Genomic DNA, 20,174 nt, shown 5'->3' with positions numbered 1-20,174 from the left:
AGGCTTGTCCTAATGGTCTTACTTCTCACATTCGAGTTGTTTTTTCAGGTTAAAGAAGCAATTGCTTTAAGGAGTTTAATTCAAGTTGATTGAGTTTGGTTTAATTGATTGTGATGAACTAACTTGGTTTATTTTGTAGGATGCTAACTCATTTGCTTTGAGTTTGTGCTTTGCACATGTGATTGATTGTGTTGTCTGTTGGTTCTTAACTTGTCTGTTTTGACTTTGTGATTGGGATACTGATTATATTTGATTGATTTCAGGTACCATAGTCGCTTTAGTTCCTTTGAGAACTTGCTATTGCTTTGCTTTGCTTAAGCATTGAGGTAGACTCTCTTGTCTCCATGTAGTCTGGAAGACCTGGCTTGTTAATTAGCCAGACAACTGTCTGAAGTCCTCCTTAAGAGGCGATGTTTGTGATTGTTTAACTTTGTCCCCAAGCAGGTAAAGACCTCATGTGAGGCAATTGGTAGACAAAAGAGATATGTAGCCTATCTCCTACTATTCTGTGAGTCACTCACCTTGCTCACACCACATGTGTTGATGCATAGTGAGTAAAAACCCAAGATCTATCGAGTCTAACTTGTGGAGAGAGTTCCATCTTTCTGAACTCCCACACCTTCTGATATTCAATGCTCTCCCTGACCAGGGATAAGAGTGATGAGGCACACCCCTCATATCCTTTCATCTGCTTCACCTTGGCTCTCAATGTCAAGGTTAAGAGCGCCATTTACCCTATTCCAGTGGACTTTTAAGTCTAACCCTTTGATTGAGCCTAATTGTTTGGTTATAGTGGGTGCTAAATGACTTTGTTTGATTGATTGCTTGTTGCATTTGTACATGCTTGCTTGCCTTTGTGCACTTATCATCATTGATTGTTCATTATTGCATGATCATCGTTGCATATCTTGTGGTGTGTTTGAGTTTACCCATTGAGGACAATTGTAAGACCATGTTCTTTGGCCTTTGTTCCTAGGATTTGGAAGGGATAGAGTGTAAGACCATTTCACTTTGTCACTCATGTCCATTGCTTAAATGCATTGTTTGTTTGTTGTATGTGAGGATGCAATTGTAAGACCATGTTGTTGGCGTTTGTATTCCTATGATCATCCTTTGGAGGTTGGTATAAGCCCAGATAGATTGGCATCTGACATCCAAGTTTTGTTTTGTTTTAGGAGATTGGTGTAAACCCATTTATTGGTATCCGATATCCGCTTTTGTTTGTGAGATTGGTATAAGACCATTGATGGCATCCGGTATCACCTTGCTTTTATTTTGCTTACTTGCATTGTGGCCCATTCCTAAGGACACACTTGAATCATCTTCTATATGATCTCAAGAGGTGAACCTTTCTAAGAAGTTTTACGTTCCATCATCCATACCTTCTTTGTCCTAAACCTTTTCACACTTTGATTTCAAAAACTTTGACTTGTTGTGCAAACATCTTCATGTCCTTTTCAAGTTAGAAACTTGGACCATAAGTCCTTGACTTTTCAAACTTCATATTTCATAACACTTCTTTGAATCAATCTTAATCTTACTTTGACCATATTTGTGAATACTCATAATCAATTAACTTCACCCATTCAATTGTTTTGGCTTTGTCCATTGTTAATATGTTTTCGTGCATTAGCCTTAGGTTTTAATTACCATAGTGGTTGATGTAAATCTTACCTCATCCTTAGTGAGTTGATTGTAAGTCTTCCATACTTATTATAGGGTTAACCCCTCACTAGTATGTTGAAGCCGTCCTCGCATGGTGGATTGTTGATGTTGGTTGAGTTTTCTCCCATTGGTAATGAAAAGCCTTAGTGCTTGTGTTTTAAAATGAACTCACTAATTTTTGGAAATCTTTTAGCCGAACTACGGCGTTTTGATCCTTACCTTTGATGGAAGGTACGTAGGTGTCATACCCCAAAATTTGCCCATTAATATTTCAAGACATTTTTCAGGGCACTCCGACTCATTTTTATGACACTGATCTTAAAGGAACGAAGGCCCAGCTCACGAATGGCTCAATCCAGAAAATGGCCCAAACTGGCCTGTTCGCTACACGTTCGCTACACGCTCGCCTAACGAACGTTCGCTACACGTTCGCCTAGCGAACGTTCGCTACACGCTCGCCTAGCGAAGCTGACAGATAACAGAAAATTCTGGGCTTCATTCTGAGCCCATTAGGTCATGAAAAAAGGCATTATAAATACCACAACTCCAGTCAGAAAAAGGGAGGACGAAAAAGGACGAAAGAGGACGAAAAAGGACGAAAGGAGAACCCTAGCAAGCAAACCCTAGCGCTCACAGACGGAAAACCCTGAAGGAAAAGCCGGCGGCAGCAAGGTCACTTCCGCTCAATTCGATCTGATCGGCCAATTCAAGGTTACAATTCGATTACAAACAGGTTGGCATTGCTATTACTACCTTATGTTCTTAATTTGCACCTGGTATCATGATTGAATTTATGAAACTATCTTAAGTTTTACATATGAATTTAAGTATGCATGAACATCTGAATGTCTAACCACATAAGCTCTGTAATGAATGCTATAAGGTGTGAAGCTTGCTGACATTATGCTGTTATCAAAACCAGAATCCGCAGCCGCTCGCTAGCACATCGCTAAGCGAGCATGCAGCGAGTATTCGCTAAGCCTTCGCTAGGCGAGGCAGCGGCGACCGGGACAGTCGCTGATTTTTCTGTTCTGTCCTTTGCTAACCTGTCATGTTTTTATCATAGCCATGCATTGTTTATCTGACCCTACTGCTGTTCTGGTTTCTTTTGCGGTGCAATCCTTGATTGCATCCTGACTTGGTACTCTAACCCGTTTGCTGAATTTTGTAAAGGTTCACCTTTCCCAGGAAAAGATTGCTGTCTAGGTCTTCCACTTTATTTGTGGGATACCCTTGTGGAGTTTCACCCTAAATTACCTAATTAATTTTAATGTATTAATTTTAATGTATTAATTTTAATGTATTAATTTTAATGTGTAGATTCATCCTAATTACCTAATCGATTGTAAAATACGGCCTCTAAATATATGATCTTGGACCTCTCTTTTGCCTTACGATATTACGGTACCACGGTCATGTCCCGCGAATGTGGGGATACACTTAGCAATGGCCCTTCGATTAAATCATCATAAAATAAATCATAGTCCCTCGGATGTTGCCTTCGAATATATGATTTCGTCCCTCGATGACCCTTCGGTGTAGCCTACGGTTAAATGATGATCGTCCCTTCGAATGCTAAGGTATCCTTACAACTGTTGCCTTCAATGACCTATCGATGACCCTACGATGACCCTTAAACATCCAAAGGGTAAAATTACTTACTTCTCAATAGTAAGGACAGTTTTACCCTCATAAGGATAGGAAACGTTCATAACGACCTTAGGAAGGTATAACTCTCAATTGCTGGATCATGACCTAAAACATTTCCCACCCCTCACACTTTGCAAATCCTAGAAAATCACCACTTGGTATACATTCATACTAGAATCATTACCAAGTTACATTTTTCTAAACCGTTTTCAAAATCAAACGAGATAAATACTTTGTATACATTCATACGAGAATCATTACAAAGTTAAACTCTCTTTTCGAAACATTTTTTAAACAATTCACGAACACTTTTCAGACAAAAATATAAGTGATCCAGCAATTAAGAGCCCATGGATAACCATGGATACAAAGGGTGTTAACACCTTCCCTTTGTATAATGTACCTCCCGAACCCAAAAATCTATTGAGGTCTTTCCTGTTCTTTTCCACCTTTCCTTATTGGATAAAAGAAAAGTCGGTGGTGACTCTTGCTATCCGCGACATTGCGATAAAAAGCAAAACACCCCAAGTCAGTTCACCGTATGACAGAACTGGCGACTCTGCTGGGGACGATTACAAGAGAGGTTACCTTAAAAAACAAGATCACTTATTTAAAATTGTCTGATTTACTTTTAAGGGATTGCTTGGGTATTCTTGAGTGAAAGATCCTACACCCGGATCTAGTGTACCTTAGGTAAGTAACAATAGATCATCGCGACTATCCGGCGTATACTGGAATGGTTAAAATGATGGCTACGGTTAATGTGACACTTTGGATGTCCTGATGTTCCTCATGTTTACTTGAGGAAAAATTTGGCATCTACGCGGTGTCATTAAAGCATTAACCAGACCTTTAGAACCCTAATTGACTCATCCTGGCCATTAGAAAGTAGTGAGATAACTGACTTCGGTTCCGACTGGGGTTGGTTGAGACTCGATACTACACTCTTTGAGATTGGACTTTAGGGAAGTTTCGGTCAACCACTTGGTGTTGCACTGAAGTGGACTTAAAGGAAGGTCGGTGATTTGAGATCCTTCTAGAACCCGGTTACTATTCTAGGACAGGTTGAACCAACTAAACTTCAGTGGGGAAGGTACTTACCTATGGAACTCATGCAAGCCTTAAAACCTAGGAATGATGGTTGTGTGACTTGCTTGTGCTTGTTATTTATTTAACATCTTAACATCATAACATCATGACATCATAACATTGTACTAACCATTTCAAGGACTTAGGGATTTAACTTTGCTCTGTTTTGTAAGGCTATGGCTCCCAGGAAGACCATCCGGATCAATTTTGTAGCAATCTCTCCTCAACTGTAGAATTTAGTGTCAGAGCTCCCCGATCATGCCCAGTTCATCAAGAAACACGGTTCTCTCCTCAATTTGGTTACCACTGGTTTCAAAGAAGATATGATGAGAGTTTTATTCCAGTTCTTCGACCCTAAACATCATTGCTTCACATTCCCAGATTATCAGTTGGTACCTACACTGGAAGAATTCTCCAGATTGCTTGGGATACCTATCCTTGATCAAATACCTTTCAGTGGTTTAGAAAAGGTTCCGAAGTCTGAAGAAGTTGCCGCAGCTTTACACATGACGAAGTCCGACATTGAAGCTAATTGGGTAACAAGGAGTGGAGTTAAGGGTTTACTTGCCAAATTCCTGACAAATAAGGCCCGAGAATTCTTAAAAGTTATGAATGTCCGTGCTTTCGAAGACATCCTGGCATTGCTAATCTATGGCTTGGTGTTATTCCCTAATCCAGACCAATTCATAGACATGAATGCTATTAAGATATTTCTCACTCATAACCCTGTACCTACCTTGCTGGGAGACATTTTGCATTCCCTCCACACTCGTACCATGAAGAAGCAAGGGACTCTCATGTGCTGCATACCTTTGTTGTCTAGGTGGTTTATTTCGCACCTTCCTCAATCAATCTTGAAGAACGAGCAGAATTTGAAATGGTCTCAAAGGATAATGTCGCTCTCCCACCCAGACATCTGTTGGTGTCCTCAGTTCAAGGAAAATGTTACCATCATTGACCGTTGTGGCGAGTTCCCTAATGTACCACTCCTAGGGATAAGAGGAGGTATTACTTATAATCCTGCTTTAGCTCTGCGACAGTTTGGTTGTGCTCGAAGAGATGGTCCACATGAAATGATCATCGAAGGCATTGTGTTCGACTATGACAACGATTCCCAAGGCCTCCGTCAAAGATTTGTACGAGCTTGGGGCATGGTGAAGAGAGGTACGTTAGGACAGAAAAATTCTATTCCTATGGAACCTTATCTCAGATGGGTACGCGCCAGAGCTCGTGAACTTGTCATGCCATATCTTGCAATCGGACCTCAGATTGTCGAACCTGAAGCTGAAGGAGGTGCTCCTCAGATCATTCCTTATCCAGATATGCCTACCAATGTTGAGGAACTAAAGAGATCCTGGATCCAGTTGAGAGAAGAAAGGGATACTTTCGAGACTCAGTTCGTCGCAGAAAGGAAGAAAGTGTTAGAACTTACCAGTCAGCTTAATGAGGAACGAAGACTCAATGCGTATCTTCGCCCAAAAAGAAGTCGCCCCTGGGAGACTTGAGCTTTCATTGTATTTTTATTATTATTCCTTTTGTAATGAACATTGGTCAAAGAAATTAGCAATAAACATTTCTCTCTTGTTGGTGATTTACGCAAAGTTAAATTCCAAAAGTCCTTGAAAACATTTCATGCATTGCACGACATAACATAACACTGCATAACAGGTATTCTACAAGTTCAATGTTCTCACGGTCTTCATTGCAAACAGAAAAATGGATCTCGAACAAACTGTCAAAGATCTCCAGACTCAGAATGCTCAATTCAAGGAGATGATGCTAAGCTTATCCAAGGGGCAGGAGGAACTGAAGGCTCTTTTGCTCGAAAAGAAGAAAGACAAGAAAGCTGTGAGTTTCATTAACCCGGGAAGAAGGCGTAAAGGACAGGCCGTAGGAGTCAAGTTTGGAATCCCGAATGGTCCAGAAGAGGGGGCGGAGAATGATTCAGAGGAAGAGAATGTTGATTTCTCCAACCCTGAGGATGACGATGAAGATTATGAAAATGAACAGTACTCTCCAAGAGATGATAAGTACAAGTTGCTGGAAGAACGTATGCTAGCTATGGAGGGTCAGAAGGCGCCCGGTCTGGATTTCGAAAGTTTGGGTCTGGTCTCCGATGTGACCATTCCTCGCAAATTCAAAATCCCCACTTTCACTAAGTACGATGGTGCGTCTTGTCCTCAGATGCATCTGAGAGCTTATGTGAGAAAGATTCAGCCGCATACCACTGACAGGAAGCTATGGATCCATTTCTTCCAAGAGAGCCTGTCTGGCACACAGTTGGAATGGTATTATCAGCTCGAGAGCTCTGACATCCGCACCTGGACTGATTTAGCAACAGCTTTCTATAAACAGTACCAGTATAACTCTGAACTAGCACCTACCCGGCTACAGTTGCAGAATATGACTATGGGATCTAAAGAAAACTTTAAAGAATATGCTCAAAAGTGGAGAGATTTGGCTGGCAGAGTCAAACCCCCTATGACTGACAGAGAATTGGTGGACATGTTCATGGGCACACTGACCGGCCCATTCTACAGCCATCTACTGGGAAGTTCTTCATCAGGTTTCACTGAACTTATATTAACAGGTGAACGTGTTGAAAGCGGCATCCGAAGTGGAAAGATACAGGCGGCTACCTCTGCAAGCACCAAAAGGTCCTATCAGGGGAGGAACGAATCAAATGCTGTGTACGGTCAAAAGGGTCGTAACAAGAAAAACCGTGACCACGACATTGGAGCAGTTACGATTGCAGCACCACCATCTCAAAACTTCCAGCCTAAACAAGACAGGCCAAGAAGGCAGTTCACCAGGATCAATATGACCTTGGCACAGACACTGCAGGGAATGCTAAAGGCAAATTTGATCGCCCTTAGAGATCCTCCTACAAATCCCAACACTACCTCTTCTCGTTATAATCCCAATGCCAGGTGTGCATATCACTCCGATAGCCCCGGGCATGATACAAACGATTGCTGGTCATTGAAGAATAAGATTCAGGATATGATCGAAGCTGGAGAAATTGAGTTTGAGCCTCCGGAGACTCCTATTGTCATCACTGCTCCCATGCCTAACCATGACAAGACTGTTAATGCTGTGGATGACGATGCTCACGTTTCTAATGTGGCGAACTTAACATCTCCTCTCCCGATCATAAAGAGGAATTTATTGCAAGCTGGTTTATTTCCAGGTTGTGCTGAAGATTGCAATCTCTGCATACTCCGACCAGATGATTGTTGGCAATTGAAGAATGGTATTCAACGGCTGATGGATGATCGTACAGTTCTCTTCGAAAAGATTCCTAAGGCGGAAAACCCTATTGAAGAAATATCTGTGATTGCTAGATCCAAAGTTCCAGTGAAGATTACCGCTACTAAAGCGCCTGTGAAGATTATTGCTGAGCCCAGGGTAGCTCCCCTAATCATTACTGCACCTGGCCCGATCCCGTATTCCTCAAGCAAAGCTATTCCGTGGAATTATGGCGGTGATGTTTACATCCATGGCGTAAAGCAAGTTGATAATTCTGCTAATCCTAATGGCATTGTTGGGACTAGTAAAATTACTCGAAGTGGAAGGATCTTCTCTCCAGAAATCTCGCCTCCGGTCCTTGAAACTCGAGGAAAGGAACCAGTCGATCCTCCTCAGTCAGAGGCACCGGTCGAAGTTACTCCCGAAGATATTGCCAAACAAGAAATGGAAGAAGTGCTGAAAATCATTCGCAAGAGTGATTTTGATGATGTAGAACAGTTGGGGCATACCCCGTCTAAGATCTCGATGTTATCCTTGCTATTATCTTCTGAATCTCATGCCAATGCATTGATAAAATTCTTGAAGACCGCTCATGTACCTCAGAAGACATCTGTCGATCAGTTCGAACATTATGTTGCTCACTTGGCTGTTGACAATGGCCTAGGCTTTTCCGACGCTGATCTGACACCAGCGGGAAAGAATCACAATAAAGCCCTGCATATCTCCATTGAGTGTAGGGGAATCACTTTGTCTCATGTGTTGATCGATAATGGCTCTTCCTTGAATGTGCTGCCTGTCATACCCCAATTTTGTCCGGGCATTTTAAATTTTTATAAATTCAATTTAATTTTCAGTTTACAACATATGTACATCATAATATGCATTTTATCATTAATAAAACCTAAAATATCATTCAAAATAAATTTATTGAAAATACAGACAAACCGGTTGATTCGTTTCTCAAGAACATGCAAAATCAGCGAGTAAAAAGTTTCAAAATTAAAATTGCAGACGCCAGTATTATTAATCTACCGTTCATGTAGTTTAACCTGGTGTGCTCGTTGTAGTTTTCAGAAGCTGTTTCAGTTGCGTTATGACCCGCCTGAGCCTTTTAACCGAGGCAAACTTATTTCAGAATTTGAAGAAACGCTGTATTTTTTCAATAAGTATATTTTGTGTTGATCATTTTAATGCATTCAATTTAATTTTTCAAGCAAATTTACATCCAATTTCTATTTATAATCAGTCATTTTATTCCTTTGATTCAAATATTCAAATTAAGTAATTAGAGATTTTTTTATTCATTTAAGTCAAAATATTGTTTAGAAATTTTTAATAAGAATTTTATTTAATAATAAATAATAATTATTATTATTTTCAAATAAAATAAATTGATATTATTGGATTCCTTGGCCAATTGACAACTAACACCTCACAATATCTCTCTTTCCCCACGAATGAGAAGGCGACAGCTAATGGACTTCTGGGATTTCCAATCCATCAATATGACTAGCTTTATTTTTGAAAAAGGGAGAAAAACAAAAAAAGATAGGGTGGCTGGACCACCGAATCTTTTAAAAGATCTTCTCTCAACGGTACACTAATGACTCTCTTTTCTTCCAACGGGAAGATAGGAAAATAGATAAAAAAGAACAGTTCTCTCTCTAAGTAGATACCACCAACGTCTCTCTGCTTTGAAGATCCCTTCTCTCTCCATTCACAAGAAGAACCAAAAAAACACACTCAAAGAAAACAAGCAAAGAAAAAGAGAGGACTACTATTCCTCTTCTCCACTACACTCGACGCACCCCTCAACTCACACCATTCACCATCAATAACCTAAACCTTCTTCCGCCATCGTCTCCACCCCCTTCTCACGCGCAATTCCATCTTTTTCCTTCGAAACCTCTCAACATTCCTCGTCGTCATTCACCCGCCACCACTCAACCCTCCATTACCGGCGAACCTTCTAACTCCGTCGAATCTCCACACCACCGCGCACCACCGCCGCGCATAAACCTATCGCCGCTGCGAACCACCGACTACACGCCGTTAACGTCACCCTCAACACCCTTCCTTTCCCCTACCTCCACGATCTAGTTTTCGACGCCGATACAACCTTCCGCCGTCAACCACTCGACCATTACCGGCGACGACATCTCCAACAACAACAACGCTGCCGACGAATTTCTTCAACGCCTTCCCCCTTCAGCTTCACCATCGTGGGATTTGGTCTGTGATGTCAAGATCTAGATGATTGTTGTTCAACTTCATTTTTCGGCATGGCGGTAATTGGTCAGAGAACGTGTGCGCGGTAGCAGGTAATCCTCGAAATTGTTTGATAGAATTTGTTTTTTCTTTATCTTCCAATTGTGGATTCTTTTCGATGTGGAATGTTGAACTGGTTTGTTAAAGTTTGCACCATTTTTATTAGTGGACTGATGTGTTAATCCTACAACATTCTACTGTTAATTTTGAACATGCCTGATAACTTTTACAGCATTAAAGCTAGTGATCCTAGACAGATGCTAATATTGGAGCAATTTCAATTTAAAATGAATATGATTTGCTTGAAATTAAAGGATGTATAAAAAGTTGGAAGAAGACGAAATATGTAGTGTCTTCATCGTTTTATTTCCAGTTCATGCATCTCCTAATTCCTAGCCTTTTCTTTGTTTCATGACTTTGGGTATTGAAGAAAAGAAAGGCAAACTGTCGTTTCACACTTGTTTGTGTTTGTACATTAATTCTTATTATATTAATTTTCATGTGATGTTATTGTTATTATTTCTAGCTTGTGCTTGTACATTAATTCTCATTATATTAATTTTCATGTGGTGTTATTATTATCATTTCTAGCAACGTACAGATCATGGCATTTGGATGAGAAGTTAGGCTCATTTTTGGTGTACCAATGTTTTATTACTTATACCCCCATGCATTACAATTCATGTGGCAATGTAAATACATTACTAAGTTACTTTTGATTTATTTTCATCATATCTTTAGTCGGATTAAACCCGTGGATTCGGCAATTTCATGTCGTTATACCACAAGAGTTTCAATAAATTAATAGAGCATTTCACCGCGTTACGATTCCGCGTATGACACAAATTATATTGTCATTTCGCTCTAACCGGTTTGAGCACATTGCGGTTCACTTATTTCTATCATTTTTTAATAAGTTAATTAATTAATCGAGATTTGTTTAAATTAATTAATTTTAATAATTAATTTTAATTATCTTGAATATATTGGTTTAAATCAAAGGATTTTTGGTGATTATTATTTTTTGTTATTATATTAAAATAGTTGATTTAATCAAATTGTAATTAATTAATTCTGTTTATTAGAAAGTTATTAATTTGCTTCACCATCATCTTAACTCTCATTCCATGACAATCTCACACTCATTTACAAAAATCATTATCACGTCAATCACGATTTCATTCAATTTCATCACCAATACAAAACTATTTTAAACCACTAAAATCACACAATTCTTGATTTAACATCAAGCCCATTTTCAAACACCTTTGTAAGTCGATTGCTTTAGGCATCGCCATCAACCTCACATAGCTTACTCTTGGGCTTTCTTACAATGAGACATATTCGATTTTAATCGAGTAGATGATTGATTCACTAAATAAAATCCAATTTATTCACAAAACACGAATTTAAAACCTCGATCCAATGTCGAGTATTTTCATTCAAATTAAAAATCACAATCAAACACCATTTCATTTGGAAATGAAAAGGGGGATGGCTTTGAGTTTTCAATTCCTCTCCTCGATTATTTGAATACGAGTTCTCTTACTCGGTTAGTCAAATAGTCGTCATTTCTATCCACTTAAGCAAATCAAAACATTCTTACAATAATAAGAAATGAAAAGGGAGATGACTTTGAGTCTTCAATTTTTCTCCTCGATTATTTGAATACAAGTTCTCTTACTTGGTCAGTCAAATAATTGTCGTTCCTTTACAAACTTCCAAACCCGATTAAATCAAATTATTTTCATAATAATGAAATGAAAAGGGAGGTGACTTTGAGCTTTCAACTTCTCTCCTCAGTTGTTCGAATACGAGTTCTCTTACTCGGTTAGTCGAACAACTATCATTTTTCCACAAACATATAACTTAATCAAAAATATTTTCATAGTAAGCTAAATGAAAAGGGAGTTGACTTTGAGTTTTCAACTTCACTCCTCAATTGTTTGAATACGAGTTCTCTTACTCGGTCAGTCGAACAATTGTCATTTTTCACCAACTCATACTGTAAGTCAAATCATTCTCAATCAAAACGATACGAAAAAGGAGATGGTTTTGAGCTTTCAACTCCTCTTCTTAAATGCTTGGATATGAGTTGTCTTACTCAGTCATTCGAGCACTTGTCGTTTATGCTAAAATACATCAACCATACGCAAACTTATTTTTGTAATCACTCAGATGAAAAAGAAAGCGGTCTAGAGTCTTCTACTCCTTTTCCCGATTATTAGGATATGAGTTGTCTTACTCGATTATCCGAGTATTCGTCATCCATTCAAAACACCTTAATCATCATTAAATCCTTTATAATTAAGGATGAAAAAAGAAAGCGGTCTAGAGTCTTCTATTCCATTTCCCGATTATTAGGATACGAGTTGTCTTACTCGACCGTCCGAGTAATCGTCATCCATTCGAAACACCTTAACTATTATCAACTATTATCAAACTTCTTTTACAATTAAAGATGAAAATGGAGATGGTCTAGAGCCTTCGATTCCTCTCCTCGACTATTAGGATACGAGTTGTCTTACTCGACTATCCGAGTAATCGCCATCCAACCAAAAACATCTCAACCAATCAAAACATCCAACATATTAATTCAACTTGTCACCCTCGTGTGATCAAAACTCTTTTCAAAAAGAACACTATTTAATCCTTTCTAATGCGCATAACAAACCAATGCTTAAGCCTCCCCCGAGAGTAGACAAGCCAGTGTTTAGCCTTTAAGATGCGATATAAATAGTTGTCCATTAAAAAACACCAACCAACCGTAGTTCCCCGAACTACGAATGCTCTGATTTCCTTATTTAAGGATACGTAGGCAGGAGATTACTGTATCTTCGCGAGCACACTAATAAAAAACCTCCCCTTTCTCCTTTCTGAGGTTCTCATCCATTTCTATTTTTAAATAATTTTATAACCTAAAAATAACAAACAAACATAAATTAACACACGAAATACACATTAGAACTAAAAGGTTCCCGTTGAGTACAACGGACGTAAGGGGTGCTAATACCTTCCCCTTACGTAATCCACTCCCGAACCCGAATATGGTTGCGACGACCATTATTCCATTCCCTAAAGGTTTTATCGATATTTTCCTATCCCTTCATTAGGATAAATAAAGTTCGGTGGCGACTCTGTTCAAACATTATTTTTTTTCCGCGACCATCGCGAGGAATCGTATTTTTCGAGATGCGACAGATGGCGACTCTGCTGGGGAAATTTGCTCCAAGCAAAAGAGAGTGAAGCCTAATTTAGTTCAGTTTCTGTATTGTGTGTTAATCTTGTTTGTTTATCTGTTATTTATTTTTATTTTGCTATTATTATTCTGTCATAATTATTATATTGTGATTTATTGACTATGTCTTATTTGGGGTTCTCTGGTTGGTGATACTTGGTGAGATAGGCTCTCCACCCGAGTCTGAGAAAAACCATAAGATTAAGTTGGTGGTTGCGTAGTGGGCGCCCGCAAGGAGTCTTCCTTGTTGGGAAGAAACGAAGACCCCGCCTAGAGGAGATTCTCTTGAGATATTATTGCCCGACGAGTCTTCGTCACGGCGATAGTATTCTCAAGATGCATCAATGACTCTAGGGACCTTTTAACCCACTATATCCGGTGGTTATGTAGTATTAACCTACGAAGTTTCAGACTTGTTGGGTTAATATGAAAGCCCCAATCAGATGAGATCCCTTGGACGTATTACTATCTTACAGTAATATTTCCAACCTCGATCTATGACTCTGAGAACCTTGTTAGAACCTTGGACTCGAGAGTCGTGTAGTAGAATCCTCATGGAGTTTTCTTTGTTGGGATAATACAAAGACCTCACCTAGACGAGATCTTCTTAAGGATACTATTGTCCGACGAGTCTTCGTCACGGCAATGACGTCCTCAAGAAATACCCATGACTCTAGGAACCTACCAACTGTAGAGCCTACCCCTGGGGTTATATTATTCAGAGATACCTGTCATTTACCTGTTATTCTGATCTATCTGAGAACACCTTGAACCTATGATCCTGAACCTGTCATTACATTCATACACATATCATTACATCTGCATTCATCGCGCGTTGCATATCATTTTCCACACAAAATAAATACAAAAAAACTCATCCACCCTTCGTCCATAACCTACAGTTGATTTCCCGACACTTATATCAGACTTGAAGTAGCTCTTGAAAAACCATGGACCCATTGGAGCAAAGTCACATTGCATTAAGAGGAGATGTTGACTCGATGAAAAACCAGATAGACCAACTTGTGGAGGCTATGATAGCTTTAGAAAAGAGGGAGGACAACATTCAGCAGACTGCAGTCGTAGAGAATGTTATTCCAGCTCCAGTAAATGGTACTACCCAACCTCTACCCACCTGGATATGATCCTGATGTGCAATGTGGATATCACGCCAGAACAATAGGGCATTCAACTGAAGACTGCAATGCTTTCAAGGCTAAAGTGCAACAATTGATCGACAAAAGTTTCTTTGTCGTTAAAAGCTGCTTGTGTTTAAACATTGTTTGTTTTTAATGGTAATATTGATGAAGTAATGATGCATGTTTTGAATTAATCATCTCGCATTCGCTCATTTTTCTTCTCTTATATCAAAAACAAAAAAATACATCAGTGTTTCTCCCATTCACTTTTCTTTATCATAACTTTTGTTTTAGCAAAGATTTGAGGGAGGATGACGAAAACAAGTTACCCATAATTGCTGACTATATGTTTTCGGATAAAATCCTACTGATGATGTACAAGCATTGTTTCAAATTTCCAAACACTGGAGAGATAAGGAGGTAATCCCTAGTCAACCACTTCGAGCCTGAAGTAGGAGTTTCTTTCGGATCTAAAAAAACCTTACATTAAACCTGGGGCAGGGTAGTGTTCAGTTGATCTGACTACACATTCGGATTACAAGACGAAATATCGTGTCTGAGGATCAACCACATGACATTCTTCGCACACATCCTAAAGTGTTGAAGGAACCTTGCAAAATCCAAAAGTTATGTTGGTTGTTCTCCGAATGACCATTGACTTGGCAGTCACAAATTTTCAAAAAAAGAATAAAAGAAAAGCCCGCTAAGTCGATACCCCAAAAGGAGACTTAGGCAAAAAACCGGGGCAATCCCGATGGACTAAAGCTTCAAAAAGCGGTCCATGCAAAAGTTAGGGATCAAAACAAAAATCAAAGGAGGTCACAAAAACCCTTAACAAAATAAAAACAAGATTTAGTGACCACCATATCCAAATCAAAAGGTCACCAACATCCATAAAGAGCGAAATAAGTGACTGTCATTTCAAAAAGATCTTACACTACTGAAGTCTCGTAAGAGTAAGTGTGTGTCGAATTAATTGAACGTAGGATTGGAGATCATCATGAAGATGGGGTGGGTTAAAATAAACTTTGAGCCTTATATCCTTTTGTTTCAATAACCATGAACCAAGCCATGTTACAACCCTCAAAAGACCTAATTGAGGTAGGGTTATTTCCGAGAGCATATTACAGCAAAGTTGCGTAAACTGACTCCTAAAGATTTGCTAATGTTCAACATCAATGTCATTATTCTCGCTATGTCTTTCACACTTTAAATTGCTAAATCAGCATTACATTTGGACTCATGGTCCACTTGTCACACATTATCACATCATTCAAATAAATTTTTTTCAAAACTTGCATGAGTATCGCATTAAAATTACCATTTCTAAACAAGCAATTTTAACTGCAAGTCAGTACTTGACGTCAGGGAAATTCCAACAATAAGGAACAATTAGAGGAACTTGGACATTCGTTGGTGCTAACCCGAATCAAGACTACCTCATAACCCACGAATCAGGTGCATGCCACCCAAAACATCAAGTTGATCATAGGAAAATTACTCCAAGAATTGGCCAGTCTTAAACAGTCTCCAACATCTGTTAATAAATGTGCAAATCGTTTCAAGAATCAGTTGATCCAGAGCAAATCATCTCAGGACTCTATTAACTAGGGGCAGATCACCTAGAGGTTCTGTGGGCCAGGGGCAAACCCCTTCAATGTTCAGTTAGGGTGAGTTAAGTCGCTTCAATGCTCATACCGGGGCAAGACTACCTCAAGAGCACAGAAAAGGCAACCGCTCCAAGAGTCGGTTAACCAAGGATAAATCCTTTCATGGATCAAAATTCTGGGGTAATCCATCTCCAAATGATGGTACAATTGCTTTCAAAATCCTTTCGAGGTAAACATTTTGCATAGACCCATCACATTGGGGCAAGATGAGCCATAAAGGAGCAAGTCATCTCCCTGACTTCAAGTTGTTCAAGCAAAAGCTTTTTCACACGTCATCAACTGCAGAGTTCAAGATGAGTGTCGGGGAATCACGCTATCATCCCATAAAATAACCTTTTGACAGACAGAATCCTTTCTACAAAGAACCTTCTCTTCCAATACCCGCGCATGGGCATTTTGGAAACCTTCCAATCATTACATAAATCATCATCATGCATTAGTCATGTCGCTTTGCTCTAGCATAAAGCCATGCATATCATATCATTTAGCAGGCATAACCTATAACATGAACTTGACATCAAAAAAGCCTTGAAACCCAAAATCTGACGCCAAAGCCCAACATCGCCTGACAATTTATTTCAAAACCCAGCTCCCGTCTGACAATTTATTTCAAAACCCAGTTCCCGTCTGGCAATTCATTTCAAAGCCCAGTTCCCGTCTGGAAATTTATTTCCAAAGTCCAGTTCTCGTCTGGCGATTTATTTCCAAAGTCCAGTTCTCGTCTGGCGAACTATATCAAAAATCAGTTCTTGCATGACAAATCATTTGCCAAATACCAGTTCTCGTCTGGTAAATTATCTCTTAATACCAGTTCTCGTCTGGTAGGTCACTTATTTCGATACCAGTTCTCGTCTGATAAATTATCTCTTAATACCAGTTCTCGTTTGGTAGGTCACTTATTTCGATACCAGTTCTCGTCTGGTAGTCAATTATTTTCACCAGTTCTCGTCCGGTAGCCTATTTTTAAAAAAGTCAGTTCCCGTCTGACAAACAAAAAACAAATTCAGTCCCGTCTGACATTTCAATTATATTCACCAGTTCCCGTCTGGTAACATATCCTTCGAGGGATGTCCTCATCTGGCAGTTCAATCTCCTTCACCAGTTCTCATATGGCAGTTCTCATTTAAAGTCCAACCTCATTGGCAGTCAAGAATAAAACCCTACAAAAATATCCAATTACCCAGTTGTATTCCCACATGCATCACACGAATCATCCATACATGGTTTTCCTACCAAACAGAAAATTCAAAAAAAAACACAGTCATATCAATCATCAGCATACTTATGCATAACCTTATACAAAATAAAAATCATTCGCATTCCTACATGCACAGCCAAATATCCTCAGCAATTGCATACTTGCATGTATCTCATGCATCATCCCATGCATAGAATTCCCACCTAAAGAGGAACATCATACAAAAATCAAATATAAAATATCAGGATCCAAGGTCATTCATGTATACCTTGGACATCCCTCATTTCCAAATGAAGTTATTACCCTACATATGCTCGCTGGATTATTTCTCAGCAAATCATTTTTTAAACTTTATGATTAATAATGATATTCCCAGCATTTTTCTTTACAGTCATTGCTCCCCAAGCAGAGGTTACCCTAAAAAGTCTCTTATGAGCTTTTCCCCTGCAGAGCATTTCTAGTAAATCTACCTCAAAAGGAGTATTTTCTTAAAATTCCCCCAACAGACGAATATTCGAGATACTGCTTCATTTATCTGAAGAATCTCATTTCTCTGTTTGAGGTGCTGCTTCATCAATATGAAGAGTCTCATTTCAGATTTCTTTAGAGATACTGCTCTAATATCCTCGGAGAGTCTTAGATTCGATTAAGGTATCTTTCCCTTGTTGGAATATCTTAATTCTATCATATAAGATGCTGCTTCGACTCGATACAGAGAATCTCATTTTTACTGTTTGAGATGCTGCTTCATCAATATGAAGAGTCTCATTTCAGATTTTTTAGAGGTACTGCTCTAATATCCTCGGAGAGTCTTAGATTCAATTAAGGTATCATTCCCCTTGTTCGGAATATCTTAATTCTATCATATAAGATGCTGCTTCGACTCGATACAGAGAATCTCACTTTTTACTGTTTGAGATGCTGCTTCATCAATATGAAGAGTCTCATTTCAGATTTTTTTAGGGATACTGCTCTAATATCCTCGGAGAGTCTTAGATTCAATTAAGGTATCATTCCCTTGTTCGGAATATCTTAATTCTATCATATAAGATGCTGTTTCGACCCGATACAGAGAATCTCATTTTTACTGTTTGAGATACTGCTTCATCAATATGAAGAGTCTCATTTCAAATTTTTTTAGAGATACTGCTCTAAGTATCCTCAAAGAGTCTTAGATTCAATTAAGGTATAATTCCTCTTGTTCGGAATATCTTAATTCTATCATGTAAGATGCTGCTTCGACTCGATACAGAGAATCTCATTTTTACTGTTTGAGATACTGCTTCATCAATATGAAGAGTCTCATTTCAGATTTTTTTAGAGGTACTGCTCTAAGTATCCTCGGAGAGTCTTAGATTCAATTAAGGTATCTTTCCCTTGTTGGAATATCTTAATTCTATCATATAAGATGCTGCTTCGACCCGATACAGAGAATCTCACTTTTACTGTTTGAGATGCTGCTTCGTCAATATGAAGAGTCTCATTTCAGATTTTTTAGAGATACTGCTCTAATATCCTCGGAGAGTCTTAGATATAATTAAGGTATCATTCCCTTGTTCGGAATATCTTAATTCTATCATATAAGATGCTGCTTCGACTCGATACAGAGAGTCTCACTTTTATTGTTTGAGATACTGCTTCATCAATATGAAGAGTCTCATTTCAGATTTTTTAGAGATACTGCTCTAATATCCTCGGAGAGTCTTGGATTCAATTAAGGTTTTTCCCTTGTTCGGAATATCTTAATTCTATCAGATAAGATGCTGCTTCGACTCGATACAGAGAATCCCATTTTTACTGTTTGAGATGCTGCTTCATCAATATGAAGAGTCTCATTTCAGAATCCTTTTTTTAGAGATACTTCTCTAATATCCTCGGAGAGTCTTAGATTCAATTAAAGTATTTTTCCCTTGCTGTAATATTTTAATTCTATCATATAAGATTCTGCTTCGACTCGATACAGAGAATCTCACTTTTACTGTTGAGATGCTGCTTCATCAATATGAAGAGTCTCATGTCAGATTTTCTTTATACTGCTCTAGCATCCTGAAAAACTTTTGAGATTTAGCTAGGGATGTCATTCTATTACTAACATATCTCGACCATGACGTCCAAGATAATGTTCTGACAACTCCCAGAAAGTCTTGGCTGTTCCATTTTTCTTTAGGATAACATCTCTCACTATTTCTCACTGCATTTTCTTCCTTGCATTTCAAAGGACAAAATTTGGGTCTTTTCGTATTTAATTACCTTCCACTACGAATGTATGAAGACTGTTGTCGTTCTTACCTTCTAGTTCAAGATAATGAAATAGGGGCAGCTGTCATACCCCAATTTTGTCCGGGCATTTTAAATTTTTATAAATTCAATTTAATTTTCAGTTTACAACATATGTACATCATAATATGCATTTTATCATTAATAAAACCTAAAATATCATTCAGAATAAATTTATTGAAAATACAGACAAACCGGTTGATTCGTTTCTCAAGAACATGCAAAATCAGCGAGTAAAAAGTTTCAAAATTAAAATTGCAGACGCCAGTATTATTAATCTACCGTTCATGTAGTTTAACCTGGTGTGCTCGTTGTAGTTTTCAGAAGCTGTTTCAGTTGCGTTATGACCCGCCTGAGCCTTTTAACCGGGGCAAACTTATTTCAGAATTTGAAGAAACGCTGTATTTTTTCAATAAGTATATTTTGTGTTGATCATTTTAATGCACTCAATTTAATTTTTCAAGCAAATTTACATCCAATTTCTATTTATAATCAGTCATTTTATTCCTTTGATTCAAATATTCAAATTAAGTAATTAGAGATTTTTTTATTCATTTAAGTCAAAATATTGTTTAGAAATTTTTAATAAGAATTTTATTTAATAATAAATAATAATAATTATTATTTTCAAATAAAATAAATTGATAGTATTGGATTCCTTGGCCAATTGACAACTAACACCTCACAATATCTCTCTTTCCCCACGAATGAGAAGGCGACAGCTAATGGAC

At 38.4% G+C, this 20,174-nt stretch overlaps 1 long non-coding RNA gene across 1 annotated transcript; it reads left to right on the top strand.

Moving 5' to 3' along the window:
- Window positions 1-9,104: 9,104 nt before the first annotated feature.
- On the top strand, window positions 9,105-10,817 carry LOC127119230 (uncharacterized). Its single transcript, XR_007802724.1, has 2 exons — window positions 9,105-9,974; window positions 10,513-10,817. It is a non-coding gene; the product is annotated as an uncharacterized LOC127119230 (long non-coding RNA).
- The last annotated feature ends 9,357 nt before the right edge of the window (window positions 10,818-20,174 follow it).

The sequence above is a fragment of the Lathyrus oleraceus genome, chromosome 2, assembly GCF_024323335.1.
Source record: "Lathyrus oleraceus cultivar Zhongwan6 chromosome 2, CAAS_Psat_ZW6_1.0, whole genome shotgun sequence".
Lineage (NCBI taxonomy): Eukaryota > Viridiplantae > Streptophyta > Magnoliopsida > Fabales > Fabaceae > Lathyrus > Lathyrus oleraceus.
Note: the sequence above shows the minus strand (reverse complement) of the source record. Positions and strands in the feature narration are given on the sequence as shown.